The sequence below is a fragment of the Podarcis vaucheri genome (assembly GCF_965113315.1).
Source record: "Podarcis vaucheri genome assembly, chromosome: 14".
Classification (NCBI taxonomy): Eukaryota; Metazoa; Chordata; class Lepidosauria; order Squamata; family Lacertidae; genus Podarcis; species Podarcis vaucheri.
This window is the reverse complement of record NC_138752.1, coordinates 44,265,271-44,283,218: the sequence shown is the minus strand read 5'-3', so window position 1 is coordinate 44,283,218 and position 17,948 is coordinate 44,265,271. Positions and strand designations below refer to the sequence as shown.

The following is a 17,948-nucleotide window of genomic DNA, read 5'->3' as shown; positions in this document are numbered from 1 at the left end:
GAAAGTTCTGACGAAAATGAAAAAAAGGGAAAGGGAATTGCTGCAGTTTACATGACATGGGTGGCGCTGTGGGTTAAACCACAGAGCCTAGGACTTGCTGATCGGAAGGTCTGTGGTTCAAATCCCCGCGACGGGGTGAGCTCCTGTTGCTCGGTCCCTCCTCTTACCAACCTAGCAGTTCTAAAGTACGTAAAAATGCAAGTAGATAAATAGGTACCACTCAGGCAGGAAGCTAAATGGGAAGGTAAACGGCGCTGCTCTGATTTGCCAGAAGCGGCTTAGTCATGCTGGCCACACGACCCTGAAGCTGTACGCCGGCTTCCTTTGGCCAGTAAAGCGAGATGAGTGCCACAACCCCAGAGTCCGTCATGACTGGACCTAATGGTCAGGGGTCCCTTTACCTTTACCTTACATGATTGCCGGCTCCCTTGGCCAATAAAGCGAGATGAGCGCCACAACCCCAGAGTCGTCTGCAACTGGACCTAGTGGTCAGGGGTCTCCTTTACCCTTTACATGTTTGTGATAAGGAATGGAAATCAGTGAATTGAATGTGATCACCATTCACATTGGTGTTTTCTTTTAAATAAAGTCTTCAAATGTTATGAAATGAAAGTAAGTTGCATAAATAGTTGTGTAACTTAAATAGCAGACAGTGAGATGAACAATCTTCTGTTTGGTGGAGACTGAGCTGCAGAGGAACGGAAACAGTACTGATCGTGGTGAATGCTGATCAGAACAGAAATTGCTGACTTCTTAACATCTCTACTTCACACCCTAACCAACTTCCAGTCCCAGTAGAGCATGATTAGGGAACCTGTGATACCGCCCCCACCCCAGTGCAATGCTGCTGGACTACAACTCTCCCACTGAGTTCAATGTGGCTCACTTATTGGTAAGTAGGTCCAGGATTGCAGCCTAGTTGTGTGAGATATCTATAACAGTGTTTCCCAAACGTTTTTGGGCAACGGCACACCTGTTTACCGGAAAAAAATCTCGCGGCACACCACCATTAAAGCCCCGCCCCGTGACGTCAGCGCGCAGCGTCACGCCGGGAGGGACGCACAAAAGTGAATGTTTTTTCCCTTCCCCTTGCCGGGGTGGGAGGAGGCAGCAGAGCGAGGGACTGAGGGACGGCGGCAGCTGAGGCGGCGGCGGCTGTTGTGGTGGTGGCGGCGATAGCGGGCGGAGGAGGAGCCGTCGCCGGGAGTTGCTGCTGCTGCTGTTGCTGCTGCTGCCCGGACATGACGGCCTCCTCCTCCTCCGCTGTCTCGCGCTCCTCCCTTTTGCGCGCGCTGCCCCGCCGCTTGGCACCACCACCGCGGAGCCGCCCCCGGCTCGACGCGGATCCTCGCCGCCGCCGCCTCTCGCCGCCCGACTCGCCCGCCTCCCTCCCACGGCACACCAGCCGGTGTCTCACGGCACACTAGTGTGCCGCGGAACACCGGTTGGGAAACACTGATCTATAAGACTCATAGGGATTGCTATGTATGTGAAGACAAGAAGCTTTCTTGCCAAGGCCTAGCTCTTAGGGCACCATTCATGTCCTTTTAAAAAGTTCAGTTGCAGTTTTCTGTTTGGTGTGTATGTGTGTGTGAGAGAGAGAGAGAGAAAGGGAGATTACGCAAATATGGTTGAACTACTGTACAGTGGTACCTCGGGTTACATACGCTTCAGGTTACAGACTCTGCTAACACAGAAATATTACCTCGGGTTAAGAGCTTTGCTTCAGGATGAGAACAGAAATCGTGCAGCAGCAGCGCAGCGGCAGCAGGAAGCCCCATTAGCTACAGTGGTGCTTCAGGTTAAGAACAGTTTCAGGTTAAGAACGGACCTCCAGAACAAATTAAGTACTTAACCCGAGGTACCACTGTACTGTGGTAGACAGTAAAAGCAACCTTTCCTTTGCACTATTCCCAGTACCTCTGTCCCACAAACAGTTATTTGATGTACGGAGGGGAAACAAATAAATCTGTTCTCAAAAAGTTTTGAGAAATGCTGCCTTGTAATCGACATAACCATCACGTTCAACATCATTTTGACTCGTTGCTTGGGTGGAACCAGTAGCAAGTGGTAGGTCACATTCAGTGCATCTCCGCACCCTCTAACAATTGCTCCAGGAAAGGATTATAAATTCCCTGACTGTGCAAAAAAAAAAGGGAGGGGGGACGTGGGTGGAGTCTTTTGAATGAGGCACAAAGTCAGAAAGCTGAAAAACTGGTTGAGGAAGATATGCATGAGCTTTGTAATACCATCCAGAACAGAAAATTTAGCAACAGGTAGGAATAAGTGAATGGATTTAATTTTAATCCAACCTCGTGCCGGAGTGGCAAAAGTGGTTTCCCCAGATTGGCCCATGACTGCCTCCGTCCAGACTGCAAAGTCTGACAGATATGATGATCACTGTAGAATGAAACTGAAGAAGAGATTACTCATAGAATCATAGAATCACCTCTGCTTAAAGACCTCCAAAGAAGGAGACTCCACCACACTCTTTTATCTTTCTTTGATAACAGCATATAGGAATGCAGACTTTTTGGTATGGGGCAAAATATATTTGGCACATATCCATTATAGAATGGAAAAAATGCAAACCTGTACATATTTCCGCTGTATTATTCTTGCTTCCTATTCAAGTGTGTTTAAGGCCCTGTCTGCATTCTCCACTTAAAGCAGTATCATACCACTTTAAACAGTCGTGGCTTCCCCCAAAGATTCTTGGGATCTGCAGTTTGTTAAGGCTGCTGTGAGTTGTTAGAGGAGACTTCCTATTCCCCACACAGAGCTACAACGCCCAGAGTTTCCTGGGAAGAATTGATTTTAAAATTACTTATGGGGTGGGTGTCCTATGACTGTAATTCAATGGGGCAGCGCTTTGGAAACACGTTCAAGTCCAACCTTGAGCATCTTTTGGAAGCAGCGTGAAGTCTGTTTCTCTTGGCAGTCTTTCAGGTCCAGGGTTAAGTCTGCAGAAGATTTGCGGCTTTAATAGATTTTAATTGATTTATTTTAACAATTAAATGAGATTATTGTTCTAGCCCAGGGTTCACAGCTAGAAATAGCTGCGGCAATAAAATGACAGAGAGGAGCAGCACCTTATGGGGAGAGATTTACAGTAAAAACGGATCTGACGAACTCACCAGCCTTAATAAACAGCAGCCCACAAATTAGAGAGTGAAACAACTTCTGTCATAAATGTAACGATCAAGAGAAACAGATGAATGTAGGAGGTTTGAGATGCAGAAAGCGTTAACACTCACTTAAAGGGGGGGGGGGAAGGCAACCTGTTTTAATTTAAGGGGATAAAATGGCTTCAGACAACTTTCAAAAGACGTTCTGGCAGATTCTGTCTCCCTACTGCCCTGAAACAAAATGCAAAACTAAAAGACACTGACTGATACCTTCTAATTTTTACCTTTTTTTGGGGGGGGGGAACCCACAAATACAACACACTGGGCCAGTTTACACCTTAAAGTATGGCAAACAATAGCTTATTGCAGGGGTGGGCTCTTTGGTTCCACAGGTCAGATCCTTTTCTGGATGGACCTTGTGGGCCAAATTTGATGGGTAATGGGCCACCCAACTGCCCATTGCCTGACATCACAATGACATTAGGTGCAATGTGCTTTGAAGTCCCAAAGTCAGGGCTTCAAAGTGCCTTGCAAGGCACTGTTAACATGAAGGTTTTCCCCGATGTTTTAGAAAGGAATCTGATGTGAACCCCTTCCTGAATCAAGAACACCATGAGAAGCAAAGACCCAAAACATAGCATTAAATCCAAGTCGATCATGACGTCATTGTTGAAATTATGCTGTTTAGTCTAAATCATCCTTCCATAATATTCCATGTGTGGAGGGAGAGTTGAACCTGTGTTTTGTTCTGTTAGCATGCCTAATACAAACATCATGTGTATTTTATTTCTGATACTTTTTGGCTGCCTTAGCTGTTATTTAATTACTGCATAGGTTTCAGATTCTGTTTTTACACTGCATTTATTAGCGTATTGCTGCTTTTTATCATGTTGCATAAGCTACCCTGGGAATGAATTTTCAAGGGCAGTGCTGGGGCATAAATCCCCCAAAGCAATCAGATGCATGGAGCATTATACTCAGTTGATTGTCAGATAGGCCCACGCTGATGGTAACAGTGAGAATGTCAGTTGAATATTATATGAGTGTATCGACACATTACTGGGGGCATGTTTTTATTTATTTATTTCATTTGTATCACTCCTTTCTTCTGCAGAGCTCAAGGTGGCAGATGTGGTTCTCATATTTTATATTTCACAACAACCTTGCGAGGTAGGGGAGAGAGAGAAAGAGAAAAGAGAGAGAGGGAGGGAGGGACTGGCTCAAGGCTGGCTCAAGGTCACCCAGTGAACTTCATAGCCAAGAGGGGATTTGAACTCTAGACTCCAAGTTCTTAGTCCAACATTTTAACCACTACAGTGGTACCTTGGTTTACAACCATAATCCGTTCCGGAGTTCCAGTTGTAAACCAAAACAGGTTGTAACCCAAGGCGCACTTTCGCCAATGGGGCCTCCCCCCCCCAAAAAAAATTGGTTGTAATCCAAAAAAATGGGTTGAAATCCAAAAAAGGGACATGCACTTCTGGGTTTGACATGGTTGTAATCCAAAACGGTTGCAAACCAAGGTACCACTGTACATCATGCTGGCTCTGCTTGGCCACACTGAGAGTGACAGATGTAGGTTGATCCAAAAGGAGTTGATGGATATAAAATACATCTGAGCATCCTGGCAGATTTAATTAGAAGGGTTCAGTAAAGGTTTTATTCAAGTCACAGAGGGAGCAGTACAGGAGGGTATAGGTCACCTTCTTGCTTGTTCACTTGCCTCTTGTTCTGGTCCAGACCACAATCGTGACCCACCCAGTGAGGAGGAGGAACAGGAGAAACCTCTGGCTGCTTGCTCATTGGCTCTGCCTGACATGCAAGCAAGTGTCTTGCCAGAATGGTATATGCACTGTTTATCTCCTGCTTGGATTACTGCAATGCGCTCTATGTGGGACTACCTTTGAACGTGACTCAGAAACTATAACTAATCCAGAATGCGGATGCCAGGTGGGTGGCTGGGAGCAGCCACCAGGAAAATATAACACTGGTCCTAAAGTATATACACCAACTCCCATTTCCAAGCACAATTCAAAGTGTTGGTGGTGACCTTTAAAGCTCTAAACAGTCTCAGCTCTGTATACCTGAAAGAGCGTCTCCACCCTCATCGTTCAGCCTGGACACTGAGGTCCAGCTCCAAGGGCCTTCTGGCAGTTCCCTTGTTGAGAACTGTGAAGCTGCAGGGAACCAGGCAGAGGGCCTTCTCAGTAGTGGCGCCTGCCCTCCCGTCAGATGTCAAACGGATAAACAACTACACAATTTCCCAATGACATCTGAAGGCAGCCCTTTTTGGGGAATTTTTTAACGTGTGATGTTTTGCTGTGTTTTTATTCTGTTGGAAACCACCCAGAGCGTCTGGGGCAAGCCATTCTTTAGAGAATGGCTGCAGCTTAGTAGCAGAGTTCCTGCCTTGCATGCAGAAGGTCCCAGGTTCAATCCCCAGCATCTCCAGGTAGGGCTGGGAGAGACTCCCTGCCTGTAACCCTGGAGAGATGCTGCCAGTCAGTGTAGACAATACTGAGCTAGATTGACTGATGGTCCGACTCAGTATAAAGCAGCATCCAATGTTCCTAAATTTGGAGTTAATACTGTTTGTGTGTATTGGGGAGGGGCATGTGTGGGATGTGTGTGTGTGTGTGTGTGTGTATTTGTGGTGTGCATATTTTATATTCTGGGAAGATCCTTACAAACCTGATCAATGATAAGGTAAAAGGAAGCACTCTCCCGGCTAGGGCTCTGATTCAGATTCTAAGCATTTGAAGTATATATGCTTCAAAAACATTTTTATTACAGCTACAACTCTTCAGTGTATCCCCCCGCCCCACCCTCTGCAGATGGAGTTTCTGCTCTTTGGTGAATTAATGGAACAGCCATTGTCAGGATATTCCCTCCCCTCCTGCCCTGACTTTTGAGAACTCACTGCTTCTGTTGACTCAAGAAATGAGTGTCCTTGGAAGAGAGATAGAGAGACAACTGGCCTTGGAAGAGAGATAACAAAAAGGTTGCATTTACATTTTAAACCTTCAGATACAAGCAGAAGCTTTCTAATCATGTGCTAGCTGCAGGATGCACTAAACCAAACTGGAATGCCAGCAAGCTTCCTTTCGGCACTGAATCTTGGGTTGCACCAATCATGTCTCCCTCCTCAGCTATCAGCCCATTCTCTTCCTTACCCATCTGCATTGACTGCCATTTGTTCGCCTTTGTGGCTCCAGGGGTGCCTGTGTTTACCCACGGTTCAGTTTCCTCAGAATGAAGTTCAGCAGAGACTGTGATGTCTTTAGGATATATGGTTTTATTTACACATTTATGCAATCTGAGCATAGCATGGAGTGGCTCTCAGAATCAATACTTCAACAGATCTTGCCCCCCGCCCCCAAGTCACAGCTTAGGTTCAGCACAGAGCAAGGTCTGCCTCTGTGTATCCAGCTTCCAGCATCTGCCAAAACTCTCTCACACACACTTTCTGTGCACAGCCCCCCTTGACCTACTGTTCTTGTTCATAGGCTGATGTGGCATCCAGCCAGGTGAGGTGGGAAAAGGCCCACCCATTTGTCTCTATGGCAACAGAGCAACCTCTTTGGATATGTTACTTAATAACCCAGCCAAAACAATTATCGTAACAAAGGAACTGGTTCCACTGGTAACACAGCCTCTTTTCCTTGATTCTAAGCAGGCCTAGAGGGTACCAGGATATCATCCAGACTAACGCCCCAAACTCACAACAATATCCACAGTGGGACCCAGTTAACTTGCAACATCTGCAGGTCCTTAAATACTGAGGTTGTGTACACACTGTCCCTTTCGTAGCACAAAAATGTTGCTTTTCCCAATCCAAAATCATCCATGCTCATCCTCAACATGCTGCTTTTGATCTTGCACCCACAAGGGCAGGGGTGGTTATTGGATACACATTTGAAAATCCTCTCCTTAAGTAGGCTATCCATGCCCTTTCGCCCCTGCACATTCCCTAGGTGAATGAAGAAGGAAGTGATGACTGTGATCTTGGTGTATGCCTACCCACCATGTCATTGGGCCAGTGGGGATGCATTCACTCCCCCTACAATTCCAGGACTACCTACATCTCTTTACACAGGTTTTCAAATGGACACACTACAGACTAATGCAGAATCAATCTGCAATGAGCTATTATTTCTGGAATGAAACCAGTTTCCCGAGAAGCACTTTTCAGGGCCTTTTTCTTTTTAATGCATTAGATCTAGATTGTGTGGGCTATGCGGGGGGGGGGGGGAGTAAGGGCTTAGTCTCCACTGATTATAGAAGAAAATGTTGTTGTGTATACAGCCTGACTTTTGCCTAATGGCTTTCTTTCCTCAGACTTTTTCGTGTGTGCACTACGCCCCATTTTAGGGACGCGGGTGGTGCTGTGGTCTAAACCACTGAGCCTTGGGCTTGCTGATCAAGAAGGTTGGTGGTTCAAATCCCCACAATGGAGTGAGCTCCCTTTGCTCAGTCCCAGCTCCTGCCCACCTAGCAGTTCGAAAGCATGTCAAGTGCAAGTAGATAAATAGGTAGCGCTCCAGCGGGAAGGTAAACGGTGTCTTCTTGCGCTGTTCTGGTTTCGCCAAAAGCGGCTTAGTCATGTTGGCCACATGACCTGGAAAAACTGTCTGCAGACAAACGCCAGCTCCCTAGGTCTGTAAAGCAAGATGAGTGCAGCAACCCCAGAGTCATTTGTGGCTGCACTTAACTGTCAGGGGTCCTTTACCTTTACCCTTTTTTTACACACCATTTTACTTGGGTGAAGGGCCATAGCATAATGCTAGGGCACACACTTTGCATGCAGAAGGTCCCTGATACATTTGCAACTGCGCTGGCTTTATTTCAAGTAAATTTGCAAATAAGAATTTCCTTCTGATGACAGCATTCATTGTTTATTCCAGGACAGGCAGGTTAACCCATTTCTATGGCACTCCCTTTGCCTTTTGGGAAAAGTTCCAGACACAGAACTATGACTGGTTTCAGACTTAGAACTATAACTGATTTACTTAAGAACATAGGAAGCCATCTATTGCTGAGTCAGACCATGGGTCCACCAAGCTCCGTATTGATGGGGAACTCTCCTCAGCCCTAGCAGCAGCAGAAGAAGAAGAAGAGTTTGGATTTGACATCCTGCCTTTCACTCCCTTTAAGGAGTCTCAAAGCGGCTAACATTCTCCTTTCCCTTCCTCCCCCACAACAAACACTCTGTGAGGTGAGTGGGGCTGAGAGACTTCAAAGAAGTATGACTGGCCCAAGGTCACCCAGCAGCTGCATGTGGAGGAGCGGAGACGCGAACCCGGTTCCCCAGATTACGAGTCCACTGCTCTTAACCACTACACCACACTGGCAAGCATGGACAATGGCCAGGGATGATGGAGAGTTGTGGTTCCCCCACCTGGGCAGAGCCAAAGGTTCCTTATACCTGGATTGTCAGCACTGGGGTCTCCCACAGCCCTACGTGGGAATTGTTGGGAACTGAACCTGGGATTGTCTGCATGCAAAGCAGATGTTCACCCACTGAGCTATGGCCTTTCCTTGTAGGAACAGATGATGATAGGAAGAGCCCTATCAAGCCAATGGCTCATCTAGTCCACCATCTTGTTCCCTTAGTGGCCAGCCTGTAGCCTGGGGACATAAGGAGAAAAAGTGAAGATTGGCAATTTCTGCTCCCGTTTCTGCCTTCATTGGACTTCTCTGACATCCTTAGACATAATGTCAATTTTGGGTGGTGGTGGTCATCTGAACTGCTGTCTGAATCTGCTGTAAGGCAAACTTCAAGTGCCTCCTGTTGGCTAGAAAGAGTTTTCATCCTGAGGAGCATTTCTTCCATTTCCCCCTGAACTCCTTGGTGTGTTTTTTTTATTTTGTGGGGAGGGGGCTCCCACTATCTTCCCCTCCCCCCTAGAGCTGACCCCCCAATAAAACTATTAGTAGCAGGCAACAGAGAGCTCATGTGAAAAATTGGCGAGTGGAGGCATATTCTTAATTGCGGCTTGTTCCAATCAGTACAAACAAACCTACATAATATGAATGCTAAATTTTGCCTTGAAAGAAAACACCCAACTAATTTCAATAAACACTGCTTTATATGCAAACCTTTGCAGTGGTGGTGATGAAGGAGGACTGAGTATATTTTCCTTGGTGCATTTTTTTAAAAAAAGACTGCTTGGCTTTTCAGTTCATTAAGCTCCTTTCTCACTACTTAGCCCAAACCTGCCAAAATGGAACAAGGCGTAATTGCCAACCACTTTGACTGCCCTGGCTTTGCTGATCCCCTATAGCAAGGAGAGGGAACCGGCGGCCCTCCAGACATTGCAGCTCCCATCATGAGTCCCTGTCAGGGAGATATGTGGGATATAAATAAATGTAAGAATAAGAATAAGAACTCGTGCCCAAAGACTGTGCTGGCTGGAAGCTGAAGTCCCCTAACACGACATGAAGGGTCACAGCTCTGTAGTGTGCCTCCAGAAGCCTTTGTCACTGCAACTCTGATAATGGAAAGTGAGCCTGCCTTATATTGGTTTCTGCTTAAAAAACACCCAGCAGAAGAAGAGAACAAAGGCAGATGGAAGGGTTCTGCACCCCTTGCCTGCACCCCTGCTTTACGTGGTATAGGCACAATTGGGGAAGTGTCAAGGATGCTGCCCAGCCCAAAGGAATGCACATGGCAGGTAGCTAACTCTTTTTTGTCAAAGATAACATTTACAGTCGCTTCTACAGCTCTGGATACCTATGCACACCAATCTAGCCTCTAGGCAGCTATTGTTAGGTCTATGCTCTAAGGAGCAGTTGCAGCAACAGGGGCCCAACTCTCCCTCCACCAGTTTATGTAGCTTCTCCGATGGGCTGTGTGCACACAGACGGAGACTGTGCCTGCGTGGCAATTCCCTGTGCTCATCCCTTTTCAGTCCCCTCCTGGTTCTGTGAGATAGTGATGCAGGAGAGGGTGGGGAAGCACCAGGACCTTCACTTGCCTGGCCTGCCTCTTCCTCCTCTTCTTCTGACCCATCCTGTGCTCCACCCTCAAGCTCTGAAGCTTCCTCTGCCTCTACCACTTGCCTCCTGGCTGGTACAGTTCCCCACAAAGCATTGACCCCACCATTCCAAGTCAGAATTCAGCCCCCTTCCCACCAGGGCACAATTGTCAGCGTCCTGCCAGTCCTTGACAGGAAGACAGTTGTAGCCAACTAACTCCTACCCAGAGTAAACCCACCCATTGGAATTAATGGACCTAAGTTCCTTGTGCCCATTAATTTCATTTGCCCTGCTCTGAGTAGCACTGGCTCTCACCCATGGGTTGTTAGGAAGAATATTTGTATTCACTTACAGACAGCTCTTTAAAATATAGTTTACAAACCCTGTTTTTCTGGGTTACAATGGATTACCTTGAGGGCAGAACAGCGGAGTATTTATAGTTCTGTACTTCTTACTTCTTAAGTACTTTTGTGTTTTTACACAATGTGGATGCCAAGGCTGCAGCTTTGAAAAGATGACGGTTAATGCTGGGGAGGGGCCTCTTAATCCTTTCAACCACGTGCTGTTTTTCCACCCAAAGTCCCCCCCACCTGCTCCCCCCCATATGGGGAAAGGGTTTATAATTTTTAGATCTTGTGTTGCTATATCCCCCGCCTCTGCAGTGATGGATAAAAGCAGCTTAAGGGAGAGTGTGCAATTTGCAGTGGAAAAATGTTGGAAGTGGTGGGAACTTAAGAAGAGTGCTGCTGGATCAGGCCCATGGCCTATCTTGCCCAACATCATGTTCTCATATTGACCAACCAGATGCTTACAGTAAGCCCGGAAGCAGGATCTGAGCACAAGAGTGCTGTTCCTGCTCATGGTTTGCAGCGTGACTGCCTCTAACCGTGGAAGTAGAGCATAACCATTATGGCTAGTAGCCATTGATGTTAAAGCTATGGTTTCCCCAGTAGTGATGTATGGAAGTGAGAGCTGGACCATAAAGAAGGCTTATCACTGAAGAATTGATGCTTTTGAGTTATGGTGCTGGAGGAGACTCTTGAGAGTCCCATGGACTGCAAGAAGATCAAACCTATCCATTCTTAAGGAAATCAGCCCTGAGTGCTCCCTGGAAGGACAGATCCTGAAGCTGAGACTCCAATACTTTGGCCACCTCATGAGAAGAGAAGACTCCCTGGAAAAGACCCTGATGTTGGGAAAGATTGAGGGCACAAGGAGAAGGGGATGACAGAGGACGAGATGGTTGGATAGTGTTCCCGAAGGTACGAACTTGAGTTTGACCAAACTGCGGGAGGCAGCGGAAGACAGGAGTGCCTGGTATTCTCTGGTCCATGGAGTCATGAAGAGTCGGACACGACTAAACAACTAAACAACAACAACAACAGTAGCCATTGATAGCTTTATCTCCCATGAATTTGTCTAATCCTCTTTTAAAGCCATCCAAGTTGGTGGCCATCACTACAACATTCAGCCTCCTTGGATGTCCATGAGTCCTAGTGTTCTGAGAGAGGGAGAAAACCACTTTCCTCTAATCACTTTCTCAATGATCACCTCTTGATTGCCTTTTCTGAACCCTTTTCAACTCCACAATATCCTCTCTGAGGTCTTTGAGCTGTAATAGTGCCTCTTGCTTGGGAGGGTAGAGGTGTCTGTGCAGAAAGAAACCTCTGGTATTTGTGTTGCTGGAATGTGGTCTACTGAAAGAGTCACATCCGTTGCCCCGCCCACTTTTGCCTTTGGCTCCACCCACCACAGACATGTGCCCGCCTCCCAAGGGTGGTCGCATGGGAGTGTGGCCCTTGAGCTGAGAAAGGGCTCCCCACCTCAGATCTGCAGTGCCCAACCGTGGCTCTCCAGGGTCTCAGATTCCCTAACCCTGCCCAGAGATGGCAGGAACTGAACTCAGGACCTCCTGCGTGCAAAACATCTACTCTATCCACGAGCCACAACCATTTCCTGTCACGAACCTACTGTCTGCCCAGACCCTCCGAGTGTCCCTATTTTCCAGGGACAGTCCTGGATTTATAGAAGCTGTCCTGGTTTCTGATTTCATCCTGGAATGTCCCGCTTTTCCTTAGGACATCCCTATTTTCGCTGGAGAAATGTTGGAAGGTATGGTAGGATGTTCCTATTTTCACTGGAGAAATGTTGCGAGGGTATAGAGTTATCTGACCCCTGAGCCATCTGAAGGCTGTGTAGGGAAGGGTGTTTGTTTGTTTGTAATGTTTAATGTTTTATATATGTTGGAAGCCACCCAGAGTGACTGGGTCAACTCAGTGAGATGGACAGGGTGTAAATAATAAACTTATTATTCTGGAATAGGATCCATCAGAGAAATTTTGGAGGATATGTCTGCTCATTTCAGTGAGACAGCTCTTCTATTATGAGAAAGGAAGGTGGAAATCTCTCTAACCACAAGTATCCTCCACAAGTATTCCCCCCCCCCACTTCTTTGGGACACACTAGTATACCCTGACAATGGAATAATAGAATCATAGAATTGCAGAGTTGGAAGGGACACCCACAGTCATCTAGTCCAACCCCCTGCAATGCAGGAACCTTTTGCCCAACGTGGGACTCGACTCCACAACCCTGATATTAAGAGCCTTGTGCTCTACTGACTGAGCTATTTAGCAGTTTAGAAAGTGACTGACTCGTAGGGAAAAACCTTTGCCACTGCTCATAGTTGATATAATCAGAATCTATTGCTGCTGAAACTGTGTACCCAGGGCAATGCATAGTGTAGGCAGAGTCTATTTCCCAGTCCTGCCCCCCTCATACAAAAAACCCACAACTGAGTGTTCATAAAATTGAGAGGTGGGGTAGATGGGAGAGGAAGGGAGTGGGAAAATCTGGTTAGAATTAATTTAAATTCCAGTATCTGATTTAAATAATACCACAGCATGTTCTTTATACTGTATTATGTAAACATCTTCCCACTGGTCTAACAAATCAGATTAAATATTTCTGAGCCCCTTCCCTTGGCTGAAACAGGAGGCCAGTCCAGGAGGGAGATTATTCTCAAAAGTCAAATGAATACTGCATTACAATAAGTCTAAAAGTAATGCAGTGTGGGTGTGAATAAGGAAATGGATTCACTAATGCTGGATTAAAATATTAATGTTAGGACGGGCGGCGATTTCGGCTTCCAGCAATCGCTTTCTGTTAAGCAGTGTTTGACAGCCTCCTCTTCTCCAGAATATGCATTCAGCCTAAAGGTATTTGGAAATGGCTAAATCTGCCTGGGCTTCTGGAACCTTACCAGCAGGTTTTATGGGCGTTTGTTTCAGTGGAAAGTCCCTGTTTTTGTTAAAGCTGTAAGCTTTAATTGGGTTAATTAGCAGATTAACCCACTAAAGCTTTAGTTAATTAATTTGTGTGTGTGCACGCAAATGGGTGGGGCTTCAATTTAAGGGTCTCCTGTTTTATTTTCGAAGGGAATTTTTACTGTTTTACCTCATGTTTTTACTGTACAAAAGTGAAAATAGAAAATGTATTAGGAAACCCTTTCCTTCTATAATCAAATGCTATTGTTCCTTTGGAAAAGTGTTCAGGTTCTCACACGTGATAAATATCAGCAAAAAGGAAATTAAGCTGAGTTTGGGGACAATGCAGACGTTTCTTTAAAGGTAATCATTCAGTGTTTCTTCCCTGAGGGGACGCAGGGGTAAGCATACCCCTAAACATTTTGTGAATCTAAGTTTGACCTCATTGAGGGGCAGTGTTTCAATATGAGTAGGAAAATGAGAGTACCCCTAAACATTTTTTAAAGAAAAAAAGCACTGTAATCAATTAAAGGGAGGCCATTCTTCAATTACAAATTTGTTAATCTGTAGACAGCCTTAGGTGCTTATGGGTGCACTGAAAGCTGCCTTGCCTTCTGTCCTGAAAGATCAATTCCAAAATGTTCTCTCCCCTTGCCCAAGTAACATGAAGTTCCAGAGAAAGTGCAACCCTCACATCAGATCACCAGAGAGAGACAGGTTTTTTTAAATTTTCATTAATTAAATTTATATTCCACCCTTCCTTCAAATGAGTCCAGGGTGGCAAGCATGTCATTACTAAAACAATGCAATTAAAATTTCTAAAAAGTTAGAAACTTCTGAAATCAATGACAGGAAGCTGAGGGCAGATTGGGGTTAGAGGGGCAGTGCCCCATCTGCCTTAAAGGGTCAACCACCACTATTAACAGGCTAGCTTAGACTGAAATCCTCCCCACATTTACCTTGGAGTTAGCCTCACTGAACTTAATGGAGCTCACTCCTGAATAAACATGCCTAGGATGGCACTGTTTATTCCAGCTGAAGTCAAAACCTTCCACCAATGTGGTCAATGGTCTCTGCAAACAGCTGCTAATATGTAGTAAACAAGCTTTTCGTCAACAGTTCACCAAATACAATTAAAACTATTTACTACGATACTCTCATTGGAACTTAGCCCGTTTTGGTTTCATTCATCCTGTTAAGCTGTCCGGCAAGGAAGTGCATTGAGATGGGCTTAGAGATCAGTGTTTGTAAGTCAACGTTTATGTTGGTCTTGCTATCCAGATGGCTGCTTATCTTGTACAAATAAAAGCCCTTTTAATTATCACAATGCGAGACACCAGTGTGAGTCAAAGGCTAAAGAATAATGCTCTTCATTAAGCCCTTCATGAATAATTAGTTGGTGTTTATGGAAGACTCTTGACACTACATGCAGAACGTTATAAGCAGCAAAGTTGTTCTTATTCCTTATTGTTCCCTTCCAAGTTGGCTGAGAGCTAAGGTATTGTTTTGTCCGGAAGGAAACTAAGAAGAAAGTCATTTTGTGATTCAGAAGAAGCGTCCTGCTGGACCAAAAGACTGGGCCGGCCCTACCATTTAGGCAGAGTGAAGCAGTTGCCTCAGGTGGCAGATGTTGTTGGATGAAAGTCAGCAGTGAAGTGTTGAGGACAAAGCTATTGTGTGCCCTCCAGCCTGCTCTGTAACCTGTAGGTTTCCTTGCTGCCCTGACTCATTGAGAGGGTTGAAGTAACATTCTGCTACCACTCTGTCAGTTTCTGTATGCAGTGGTCGCACAATTTTGGCTTCCAGCAGCAAATATTTTGTGCCAGCCTTGCCTATCAAATCCTGTACTCTGCTCCCAGAGTGGCTAGCCAGATGCCTCTCAGAAGCTCGCAAGCAGGGTGTGAGCAAAATAGTCCTGTCCTGCTTATATTGCCCAGAAACTTGGAAACGCAGTAGTAGAAAAGATACTTATTCAAGAAATGGAACAATTGACATTTGATTGCTTCAGCCAAAAGGGGGACAAATTGGCCTTTTTCTGGACCACCGTCTGAACCCATGGGGAATGCAACAAGACTGGAGGCAGGGCTGGACCAAGATTACTGGGCCACAGAGAGCTCCAAGCAAGCAACTCACTCCAACAAGGCTTGGGAGCAGACTGAGGGGTATTTTATGCTTGTCTCCAGACTACCTCCTCCAGGCTCTACCCCAGGCAACCCCAAACTTGGACCTCCAGATGTTTTGGGACTACAACTCCCATCATCCCTAGCTAACAGGACTAGTGGTCAAGGATGATGGGAATTGTAGTCCCAAAACATCTGGAGGTCCAGGTTTGGGGGTGCCTGCTCTAACCACTTGAAAGGACTTCAGGCCCTTAAAGGGCCAGCTCTCTGGCCTGAAGACAGGAACTTCTCCTTTGTTCCATAGCCTTCCTCCCAGTATGCTCCCAATGCTGCTGGACTGATGATATGCAGCAGGAGTCGCCTGTTTTTTCAGGTTCAGGGGAAAGTGTCTGTGAAGGTCCGGGCTCTGGCCCTTTTGGCTCTGGAAACCTGGGAGGAACTTCTGGGAGGTCTTCTCCAAATGTTTCAGGTGCAGTGGTCTCCCTATCTTCCAGCTCCGACCCAGACCCAGCTCCCCATCTGGCGCCCCTGCAGTCTCCAACTCTGTGTCCAGATCACTGCAGGATACAGGGGCCATGACACCTCTGTAGCTCCATGTTTGTGGGGATATTTGAGAGCTAAGACACTGTTCCGATCCAAAAGTAGTTCACTGGGTGGGGTAGAGCCATTACATTGGCTTCCTGGCAGGTGAGCCACTGGCAGGGAAGTCAATGCATTGCAAACATACCTGCAGGAATGCCAGGTTGGCTATGCCAGGGCATTTGTACCATGCCAACCTCTCTGCCACTTCAACCCTCTCACTTTCAGAAAGCAACAGCAATACACCTTCCATGAAGCTAGCGTAGCAGCTCCATTCCAACCAGAGCTAAGATTCCACTTTCAACAGCCATGGCTTCCCCCAAAGAATCCTGGGGTGCCGGTCAGGGGTGCTGCAAAATGTTAGGAGATGCCTATTCCCCCTTGCAGAACTAAAATTCCCAGAGTTCTCTGGGAAGAGAGATTGATAGTCAAACCACTCTGTGAATTAGCCGTGTTGGTAGGGAATGAGGAGAACTGGAGTCCAGCAGCTCTGGAGAGCTCTGATCAAAGGGGACAACCCTGCGCCGCACAAGTTCCCTTGGCCTACTTAGTCTCCATTGAAAATCGTGGGAGCCTTGCAACAGCAGTTCCTAGCAGACTGTGTCTTAAGCCATTCAAACAGTTGCACTGAAAATGAGGTGCAAATGCATTAGGTTTTCACTGTCACTCCCAGCCGCAAAATATCTGTCTTATTGAAATGGAGGGAACGTGCTTTTGGCTGTTGAGAAAACAATTCTATAAAATGTGTGAGTGGAATGATCACTCTTTTAATGCAGTGTTATGAAATCCCCTGCAGAGAGAAAATTATGTTGCTACTATGCTACCACATGTGTGGGTGTGAGGTTATGGGAGCATAAATTTGAGCAGGATAATAAAAATCTATAATTTAATATCTATTCATGAAATTAACATTGGCATTTTAAGTAGATGGGGCTCTGTTGTTATTACTCCCCCCCCCCACTTTGTTTGCCCCACTGTGGTTAGTATTTCCTTTGGTCAGATTCTATTTTGATTCATCAGAATCATCAATTGACTACAAGATGGAGTAGGGCTTCCAAAAGCCACCATCCTATCATTCTAGTTCAAAAACAAACTGCTCTACATTAGTAGTACACTGATGCAGATTCACAAACGTCTCAGAATCTGTTATAAAACAAGCTTTTATAAGCTGCATCTAGAGATGGCAGAGAATTAATTTCACCTTCAAAGACAAGCCTACAAAATCCAGAGTTTCTGAAACAGATTGTGAACCGAAACATAGTCATCCTTTGGAATTTGTACTCCCCCAAATTCTGCAGAGGGCTAGAGAAAGAGCTAGATAGCTAGGGAAAGTGCTAGATAGCCAGATAACAAGAGATTATGGGAGTTTTAGTTCAGCAACACCTGGAGTAAAGTGTGGCAATTTGAAGGAAAAGAACTGGCACAGAGGCAACCCAAGACACTTTTCTCAATAAGCTGCCTGTCTACTTAGCAATCAAACCTTATCAATTCATTTTAAAATGTGTATAACTCAAAAGACACAGGGCAGTGTTAAACATTAACCATTTTGAACAAGAAAACAGGGAATGACTGGTTTGCGTCAGAGATTAGAGACCCTGAGAAAATATTTTTAAAATATTTAGCCTATGACACGACACACTTGTCTAGACGGTTGCTATGTTTACTGCTTGGGAGTATCGTTATGACCCCAAGTGATAGATTGCGCCTGACAAGTTAGTGGTGATCACCTTAGGACAGCTGTATCAGAACAGTCAGCCAAGCAAAAGTGCTGGTGATGGACGTGGAGCACGGCCGGTGAGCAATGTGGACGGGGAGAGGGTATGACCTTGAGAGAGCCCCAAGGGCGAGATAGGAAGGCATGGAGGGTTACATTTAAC

At 46.0% G+C, this 17,948-nt stretch overlaps 1 long non-coding RNA gene across 1 annotated transcript; it reads right to left on the bottom strand.

Moving 5' to 3' along the window:
- Positions 1-3,142: 3,142 nt before the first annotated feature.
- On the bottom strand, positions 3,143-6,672 carry LOC309518168. The gene is made up of 3 exons (XR_014213382.1): positions 6,616-6,672; positions 6,049-6,101; positions 3,143-3,183 (listed from the first exon to the last, which is right to left on the bottom strand). It is a non-coding gene; the product is annotated as an uncharacterized lncRNA (long non-coding RNA).
- Between the last annotated feature and the right edge of the window lie 11,276 nt (positions 6,673-17,948).